Source organism: Cucurbita pepo, chromosome 6, assembly GCF_057944985.1.
Source record: "Cucurbita pepo subsp. pepo isolate OVF chromosome 6, ASM5794498v1, whole genome shotgun sequence".
NCBI classification, from domain to species: domain Eukaryota; kingdom Viridiplantae; phylum Streptophyta; class Magnoliopsida; order Cucurbitales; family Cucurbitaceae; genus Cucurbita; species Cucurbita pepo.
This window is the reverse complement of record NC_141803.1, coordinates 14,316,686-14,324,114: the sequence shown is the minus strand read 5'-3', so window position 1 is coordinate 14,324,114 and position 7,429 is coordinate 14,316,686. Positions and strand designations below refer to the sequence as shown.

Here is a 7,429-nt window from a genome sequence, read left to right as displayed (position 1 = left end):
GTTCTCCTTCGTCAGTCAGCAACAGATAATGTAATGAGGTTGAATATCTATCTGGTGCTCTGGTAGTTCTGAATGATCTTCTCAACACCTGCTCAGGTGCAACTTGCTCCATGTCTGGTTCTTCAGCAATAGGATCAGCCACGTCTGGTTCTTCAGCAATAGGATCAGGAGTTTCTTGAGCTTCTGTTGTACCATCACTGTGTGAATTTTCTTGCCACTCAAATTCAACTCCCACTTGCTTCGTAGTCTCAGAGTTTATCTTCTCTCTGTCCTTGTACATGACATTTTCATCAAAGGTCACATCACAGTGTCTTAGGATCTTCATATTTTTCTCATCCCAAAACCTATACCCGAACGTGTCAGAGCCATAGCCTATGAAGTAGCATTTCACAGCCTTAGCATCAAGCTTATCTCTCTTCTCTGGATCAACATGAACATACGCAGTACAGCCAAAGGTTCTCAAGTGAGAGTACTTGAGTTCTTTTCCTGTCCATACTTCTTCGGGCAATTTGAACTTCAAGGGTACTGACGGCCCTCTATTAATCAAATATGCTGCTGTGTTCACAGCATCAGCCCAGAATGTCTTTGGCAATCCAGAATGAATCCTCATGCTTCTTGCTCGCTCATTCAAGGTTCTGTTCATCCTTTCTGCAATACCATTTTGTCTTGCCTTACCGGGAATTGTTCTTATTAATCTAATTCCCTCAGCTGCACAAAATGTTATAAACTCTGATTTGTTGTACTCTCCTCCATTGTCAGACCTCAGGCATTTGATCTTCAAGCCGGTCTGATTTTCAACTTTAGCTTTCCACTTCTTGAAGGTGGTAAACACATCTGACTTGTGTTTCAGAAAGTAAACCCATACCTTCCTGCTGAAGTCATCGATGAAGGTGACGTAGTACCTTGATCCACCAAGTGATGAAACTGGAGATGGTCCCCAGACGTCTGTATGGACCATTTCCAACCGCACTTTCTTCGGTTCTCTGGCAGCCTTTGTGAAACTAACTCGTTTCTGTTTGCCCATAACGCAGCTCTCACAAAGACCCATATCAACAGATTTTAAGCCTTCTAAAGCTCCTTTCGCAGTCAGCATCTTCATTCCTTTGACGCTCATATGTCCAAGTCTATTGTGCCATAGACTTGAATTGGAAGCACTCTCAGCAGCAGCAGTCATGTTTATACACTCTGCAGTAGTGTATAAGGTTCCGGATTTTGTGCCACGCGCAACAACCATGGCGCCCTTCACAATCTTCCAGGAACTCTTTCCAAACTCTGCTGCATAGCCTGTGCTATCCAACTGACCAATAGAGATCAGGTTCTTCTTGAGACCAGGAATGTATCTGACATCTTGTAATGTCCATTGATTTCCTGCTGGAGTTTGTATGGAGACATCTCCCTTTCCTTCAATCTCCAAGGTTTTATTGTCGGCAAGATACACCTTCCCGAAATTTTCTGATTTGAAATTTCGAAACAATTCCTTACTTGGAGACGAATGGAACGATGCACCTGAATTCAAAATCCAAGATTCAGCTGGGCTATCCACACTAAGGATTAAAACGTCCTCAGCATCTTCTATTGTGTATATAGAATCATCATCATCTTCAGATTTATGATTCTGCTTCTTCTTTAGCTTTGTACAATCTGTCCGAAAGTGTCCTTTTCCCCCACAGCTCCAACACGTTACGTTGGGTTTGTTTGGAGATTTTCCCCGGTTCTTTGATTTTGAACGCCCATGTTTGTTTAAGCTCTTTGATTTGCTTCTTCCCCTTCGATCAACACTGAGAGCATTGCCTGATGAATCTCCAGTTTCCCATTTGCGAATACTTTCGCTGAGAACTACATCTCGAATTTCATCAAACTTCAGTTTATCAGATCCTCGGGAACTGCTGATTGCGGCAACAACAGTATCCCATGACTCGGGTAAGGATGACATCAAAATCAACGCTTTAATTTCATCTTCGAAATTAATTTCCACCGAACCCAGTTGACTTATGATCATATTGAATTCATTTATATGATCCGCAACACGTCCACCTTCAGACATCTGTAGATTGAACAATCTACGCATCAAATACACCTTGTTCATAGCCGACGGTTTTTCATACATATTTGACAGCGCCTTCATCAGATCTGACGTTGTCTTCTCCTTGATGATGTTAAACGCCACGTTTCTGGATAGCGTCAACCGGATCATCCCTAAGGCTTGTCGATCCTTGAGCTTCCACTGTTCCGTGGTCATGGTATCCGGCTTCACCCCCAACAGAGGTTCGTGAAGATCTTTCTGGTACAGATAATCTTCAATCTGCATCTTCCAGAAACCGAAATCGGATCCATCGAACTTCTCAATTCCAATCTTTGAACTTTCCATCTTCACAGATCGTGGTGAATTTTGCCTTGCTCTGATACCAGTTGTTAGGATCGCACAACAACGCACACGCTCGATCTAGATGATCACAAAGAAAAGGATAGAGAGAATTGCAAGGAGAACTCTGGCTAAAAGGATTTTTTTTTTTATTGATGACTTCAGGTATGTACAACAAGAGAGAGTACAGAGAATAGAAAGTACATTTCAAAGCTTTACTGGACGGGATATATATATGGTTCAGTCTACTAAATATAGCTTTACCAGATTTAACCATCTACTATATATAGCTATGTACCATATATAGCTTTACCGGATATAGCTTCACCATATATGGCTTTACCAAATATAGCTTTACCGGATATAGCCATTGACCAAGCTATAAATACAGGGAGCAGACTCCATAATTCAACAAGTTTCTCATTCTAGTGCAGAGGCCGAATACAAGGCGGTTGTTGATGCCATTGTCGAATTAATCTGGATCCAAGTCCTGTTGTGTGAGCTCAAAATTTCGAAAGCGCGAGCGCGTAGCCTGTGGTGTGACAACATTAGTGCCACCTATTTTTCCGCCAATCCAATCTTTCATCGATAGACGAAGCATGTTGATGATGATTATCACTTCATTCGTGAATGAGTATCGACTTAGCTTGCTTGATGTGCGGCTCATATCTTCCAAGGATCAGCTCGTCAATATCATGACAGAGCCACTGCCAACTCCTTCTTTTAGGAGTTTTGGCGCAATTTGTACTTACATCGTCCAGATTAAGGGGGAGTTAAACGTAGAAGGTTATATTTATACATAGTAAGAGAATCTTCTATTCTTTGGAGCTAAGTCTCCTGATTTCCTTGTCTTCTTGGAGTTGCGTCTATTGATTTCCTCCTCTTCTATTCTTGGAGTTGCATCTCTTGATTTCATGGGCTTCTATTCTTAGAGCTGCTTCTACTGATTTCCTGGTTTGTTACCGTGGATCAAGGCCCACACATATAATCTTCATTGTGCACATATCCTATATATATGTGAGGTCGTGACCCATAGAGAACATAGTGTCATTCAACCTAACATGTACCCTGGTGTACACGCCATACAAAACGTGCTGGGGAAGTATCCATGCTTGCAGCATACAACATGCATGAGGTCTCATAGTTCAAAATATAGTGTATGAATATCATGCACAAAGTACTTTCATTCTTTTCATAACATAACTCTCCTATGAGACATACATACACCTGATATTACTTTCAATGTTAACACACATGATTCAAATGTATCTCATAGGCATAATATATACATGGTATATTCACATACATGGCATAACATACTAAAAGTGCATACATCACATAATACTTATATCATCACGTAATCATGACAACATCACATAATCATAGCATAACATATCATGACACCAGAAAATGACAAATAAATGGGTCATAGGGTACGTGTCATTCATACATCACTCAAGTCATCCAACTTAGCTCGAAAGGGTGCCAACAGTAAGACCAATTTCACCTAAATTGGAGTCACTAAGTCTTCTTGTAGCTAGCCTGGTCACGCTTCTTAGAATTCAATTCCATCTAACGAGTCTCACGACATTGTGTTAAGACATATTAAATGACTTAATTCACCTAACAATATCAATTAATCAAAACTTTTTTATCATAATATTTAAAATTGGCTAAACATTTCGTATACTGACCTTAAGCACTCCCAATAAGGTAAAAATTAGCTCCGAGAGGGTCCATAATGGAAGGAAAGGGTTTGAAACCCTAAAATAGGGTCCAAGACAGGTAATCCAAGTTGAATAATATGAGAGGAACCATCGAGCTTACACGAACGGACTACAAGAGAAAGCAGCTGAGCTAAGTTGTACGCGAGTCGAATCCTAGAGGCGGCTCGGTGTCACAATCGCTGCTTTGTCAAACACGTTTGTTAAAGAATTTTCCTTACTGCTTTCTTTTAAAAATCAAAAACGTTGCTTAAGAGATTCGAACTCTCGTGGGGAAACCCCATGTACTTAGCAGGCACACGCCTTAACCACTCGGCCAAAGCAACAACTTTTGATGGATTATTTAATGGCAAAAGTGTGCAGGAGTTGTGCAATTGCAAAGGCTGTTAGATCTATACCATGGTTCGTGTTTTGTATTTTAATATCGTTTTAGAATACTGTATTTATTTGTAAACATTTGTATAACTTCCATGGACACGTATGATATGTTTCAAATACTTAATATAAATTTATATTTCTAATATTTTTAATTTATAAGTCATCTATTTTAAAAAGGAATAATTTTATCCTCGTTTTACCCTCGAGTCTATGTTGTAATTCGTGATTCAAAGTCTCGAAAAGTGGATTCTTACACAATGAAACAGTGAAGTTCCATTGTTCAAGTTCTAAAATCAACATTTATAAAAGAAGTCATCAATACACTACTCTGAAGTAATAAGAGAATTATAGAGGATAGAGAAAGTACATAAACATACATACAATACAATGCCAAAATGCAAGAACTTTGGTGAATAGTTGAAATTCATGCAATTATATTCATGATTTAGGTCCATGTCCATACTTGTTTCCCTCGTTCAATTTGAGATTTATTGTTCGTTATTGATGCAATTTTTTTATTGAAAACTCTATTGATTCGCGTTCATTCAGCCATTGATAATGATCTCTTTTTGTTTTCTAAATTTGTAACGGTCCAAGCCTATCACTAGCCAATATTGTTTTATTTTGACTTTTCTTTTCTGGCTTCCATTTAAGGTTTTTAAAACGCTTATTTTAAGGAGAGATTTTCACACCCTTATAAAGATGCTTCGTTCTCCTCCCCAATCGATATGAGATCACACAATCCACCCCCTTCGGAGTCCAACGTCCTGGCTGGTACTCGTTCATGATGTTAGGGAGGTTCGCCACCATCGTGTGCCATTATAGTGTGCCATTATAAGAGAGCTCGCTACCCTTATAAAGCTTCACCAAAGGAGAAGTACAAAGGCCTCGAGTTAATGAGTAAAGAAGAAATAGTTCAAAAGCAACTAAGTTCAGGTCTAGCCCAATCTCAACTCAAGTTTAGCCTAGTAGCCCAAAGCCCAAAAATTCAAGCTTAGCAACCTAGCCCTGATGCTCAGCTCAACCCAAAGCAAAGGCGTGAGGTCCACTTGTGCGCGACAAGGTCCAACGAGGTTCAGTGCCTCTAGCACAATTCAACTCTGGTTCATGTCTAATACAACTTTTCCAGCTTTGGTTCAGGCTTGTTTAAAGCTGGTTCATTCTGGTTTAGTGTGTTTTGGTTCAATTTAAAGTTGATTCAAGTTTATCGTTATTAGTTTATGACCCTTTTTAGTCGATTCAGTAGATTTTCTTACCGTTCGTGGTTACAATACTTCACGTATTTCGAAGGTTGTAGGTGAAATTGGGCTCTGTTAGAGTTGATCGAAGCTACGCTTAGCTATGTAACTGTGAGATCCTAGCTTGATTATAGAGGAGAACGAATGTCAACAAGAATGTCGGGCCTCGAAGTGAGGTGGGTTGTGAGATCTCACATCGATCAGAGAGGAAAACAAAACATTTTTTATAAGGGTATGGAAACTTCTCACTAACCGACACGTTTTAAGAACCTTAAAGAAAAGTCTGAGAAGATAAATCCAAAAAAGACAACATCTACTAACGGTAGACAGTGGACGGATAGCTGCTATACATATATAAAACATCTCTCAATACATAGTTTGAAGTAGGTTAAGGAAGAACTTAGCATTTGAATTTAGCCAATAAAAATCCTCCATTTGTCCAAAATCAAGTGGGGAAATTTTGATATTTATCTTAATTGTTTTATTTTATTTTTTAATTAATAATTTGATGATTATCCATAAATCATCTTAATTAGACCCTAATTCATTTTATTTAATGACCCAACTTGCTAGCTTTAAGTGTTTGGGCTATTTTTGTTAATGGTCTCTTTTTAGGGTTACTTTTGTAAATTTAGCTTATAATCCGAGCGGTTTTTGAAAGCTAGACTTCCCATGAATTAAACGTCCATTTTACCTTTTTAGGATTATTTTTGCAAAAATAACTTCGTAAGGCTATTTTTTCAAATTACCCATAACTCGTATATAGCTTAAACTTTACATGGATATTACGAATAAATATTTCTATCCGGAGTCGTATTATCGTTCTATCTAAAAGAATAAAAAAGAAAGCGTTGAGAAAAATCTAAGACTTTTTTTAAAATAATAATAAAAAAAGTTATTAGCTTAAAAGTCAATTACTTTGATTTGTTCATCCAAAAATGAAAACGATGGTAGCTTATAATATTGTTAAATAAATATTTTTGATGATATTTATTATTATTATTATTATTATTATTTAATTTTGGAAAGAAATATATGATTAATTTGATTTATTCTGATTACAATACTAATAAACTAATTAGGCAAATCAAATGCTCTTGCTTGATGATATTGATGCATTGGCAAAGTGCAAGCACGATGAAAATAATATAATACATGATGAAATGTAAGAATACCTTCAAATTGAATAAGGTTAGCGGATATGAATAGCTTTATAGACAGGAATCATGACTCTCCACAATTGTATGATATTGTCGCTTTGCTTCAGTCTTTTTTAAAAGGCTACATTCTCCTCGAATAAAGTACACTATAGAGTCTCTCCTTAATCGAGACTCGACTCCTTCTCTGGAATTCTCGAACAAAGTACACTCTTTGTTCGACACTTGAATCACTTTTGATTACACCTTCGAGACTTGTAACTTCTTTGTTCGACATTTGAGGATTATATTGACATGGCTAAGTTAAGGGCATGACTCTGATAACCATGTTAGGAATCACGACTCTCCACAATGGTATGATATTGTCCACTATGAGCCTAAGCTCTCATGGCTTTGCTTTGGGCTTTTCCAAAAGACTTCATACCAATGTAGATGTATTTCTTACTTATAAACTTATGACCATTTCCTAAATTAGCGAATGTGGGACACCCTCCCAATAATCCTCAACACCCTAGATGCGTAAGTGATCTGTCACGGTCATATTTTTCAAATCGTGCGGTGTCATGATTC

General features: G+C 38.0%; 1 non-coding gene across 1 annotated transcript; it reads right to left on the bottom strand.

The window, feature by feature from the left end:
• Positions 1 to 4,330: 4,330 nt before the first annotated feature.
• TRNAS-GCU (transfer RNA serine (anticodon GCU)) lies at positions 4,331 to 4,412 on the bottom strand. The gene has a single exon. It is a non-coding gene; the product is annotated as a tRNA-Ser (tRNA).
• Positions 4,413 to 7,429: the final 3,017 nt, after the last annotated feature.